We start from the raw sequence: 2668 nt of genomic DNA, 5'->3' as shown, positions 1-2668 counted from the left end.
CTCTTAACCCAACTAAAGGAACAATTAGAAAAAGATTCAGCTAAACATAAAGAATTATCTAGCACGGTTCTGATTGACCAGTCAGCATATAAGGAGTCGAAACAAATTTTAGCGTCACCCTCAACAATAATTTGGGACCATGCTTCTGATTTTGCTAACTGGACAGCCCAAAGAATTGATGATGCTTCAGCTAGTAGGGGTGAGCAACTATTTTGCAACTTAGCCCAAACCTTGATTACTTCACCACTGTTGTTTCGAGCAACTACTGCTAGAGCTACCTTGGTAGCTGATATGGTAGCATCAACATTAAGCTTGACCCAATCCATAGGAGGGGGAACCTAACTTACAAGCGATGGGGGTGGAGGGAGGCGAGTAGATTGGTTTGTTAGGGTTGAAAACTCCATAAACCTGTAGTGAAATTGATGAATGGGATGAATGGAACCATAAACATCAACTTGGCCTCCATTGTGCAGGATATGATTACGTAGGCACCATATTCCTAAGTAAATATTTATGTATCTTTATTTCTTAGTTTTTGCTTTTACATACTCCTAAGTTATGTATCTTTATTTCTATTGTTCTCTAAATTCTTGTTCTCAGGCAACACCGTTTCATCAACAGCATAAGGAGAGTAGACTGGTGAGAGGGTGGCAGGAAAAATTGATACAGGGGCTTATGATGAAGTCATGTGTTAAAGCTCTAGCCGTGCCTACTATTACTTATGACATGGTTGTCAAGACTTGTCTTCTTCACAAGCTTGGTGAACCTGTTACCCTTTTTAGAGAAAAAGCGATAGAAGGACATGAGAGGTTGACGATGATTATGGCAAAACTAGATGCTGTTGAAAGGCAGTTGTTGATGAAAGCTCCTCATGAGGAGGAGGAAAAGGAAGAGGCTGTGGCTTCTGCTGCAAAAGCAAAAGCAGACATTGATGAAGAAACTATTCAATATCCCTTTTATACACAAGTCACTTCAGCTCTTAGGAATGCCAGAGTTGATATTGCAAAGTGGGCAGTGGTTGTTACACATAGCTTTCATATTGACATCTTCAGTTATGAAAACACTGTGTAACAGATTTTACTCTTGCTAAGTACTCCCTTGTGCTGCGGGCAGCTAAGCGTATTACACGTGTGCAGAGGAAAAGGGAAATAAATGCAAAGTTGGATTGGAGTCTGAAGCATCTAGGGATTTTTATTGGGGATCAAGGCAAGTTAAAGAGGTTTGGTTTCTACATCAATGGGACACAAAGATTTTGAAATGGTCTCTGCATTAAAGGTAAAAATTAGCATGCTACTGATATCACATTTTCTCCTGTACATGATCATCTAGCTACTGCCTCTGCTGATTCTACTGCAAGGTTGTCTGGAGCACTAAAGGATCTTTGTTGCGAACATTTGAGGGCCATTTGGACTGCCTTGCACGCATTTCATTCCATCCATCAGGAAAGTACTTGGGCACTACTAGCTTCGACAAGACTTGGAGGTTATGGGATGTGAAAACTGAGATGGAATTAATTCTTCAAAGTTACAGTAGGACTGTCTATGGGCTAGATTTCCATCGTGATGGATCACTAGCTGCATCTTGTGGTCTTGATGCGATTGCTCATGTTTGGGACCTTCAAATGGGAAAGGTTTCTTGCCTTGGAAGGCCATGTCAAGCCAATTCTGGGTGTTAGCTTCTCTCCTAATGGCTATCATTTTGCCACCTAGGTTGAGGACAACACCTCTCGAATCTGGGATCTAATATAGAGAAATACTTTGCATTCCATACCAGCACATTCCAACCAGCTTTCACAAGTAAAGTTTGAGCCTCAACAAGGATATTTCTTAATAATTGCTTCCAATGACATGACAACTAAGATTTGGTCCGCCTGTGAAGACACTCGATGGACATTAAGCAAAAGTCACATCCTTAGATGTACATGTAGGAGATGAGCGTTACATAGCAACCATATTGCATGAGCGGAAAATTAATCATTGGTCATCTAGCAATAGCAATGAGAAGGAACACACTATGGATGTGGACAAGATTGTTAAATCCTAAAGATGATAAACTATTGGTGAATTTTATTTCCTGTAAATTTTGGTCTAGAAATCCTTTGGGATATGAGTGGATAACAAAAAAAGTTCAAAATGTCTATTGTGGAGTTGCACTTTTAACTATGGGAGATGGTTTATGGTAAACGGAAGCTTTCATTGTATACTGCATTTTCCTAACTTAGGTTTCATGTACCTTGCTATATTTCTTTTCAAAAACTGATCAGACTTGGATAATTTGTTGCAAGATCTGAGATGAGCCATGCTAACCGGCAGATGCTTGGTGTGCCTAATCTTTATAAGGGTAGTTGTGAAATCATTCAACAAGAAAATATATATAATTGGGAGAATTTTATTTTAATTTCTTTTTCGAGTTAACTGTATTTTATTTTAGGCCATAGCATTTAATAGTATTTTTATTTAAAGTCAAGGATATTTTTGTAATTATTCAATGAGGATTTCTTACAATAATTAGAATTATTAGGGTTTATTAGCCTATTAAAGAACTATAATGTGTTTACTCCAACCAACTCTAGGTGTTGACTCTTATAACAATTAGAATTAGGCAACAGTAGGTTTGATACCAACTTTAGCCAACAGTAGGTGGTCTCCTATTGGTTTTCTTTCGCTTG

At 38.5% G+C, this 2668-nt stretch overlaps 1 pseudogene; it reads left to right on the top strand.

Annotated features, from left to right (window-relative positions):
- Positions 1-352: 352 nt before the first annotated feature.
- On the top strand, positions 353-2043 carry LOC126728094 (U4/U6 small nuclear ribonucleoprotein PRP4-like protein; annotated as a pseudogene).
- The last annotated feature ends 625 nt before the right edge of the window (positions 2044-2668 follow it).

The sequence above is a fragment of the Quercus robur genome, chromosome 5 (genome assembly GCF_932294415.1).
Source record: "Quercus robur chromosome 5, dhQueRobu3.1, whole genome shotgun sequence".
NCBI lineage: Eukaryota > Viridiplantae > Streptophyta > Magnoliopsida > Fagales > Fagaceae > Quercus > Quercus robur.
This window is presented reverse-complemented; position numbering and strand designations above follow the sequence as displayed.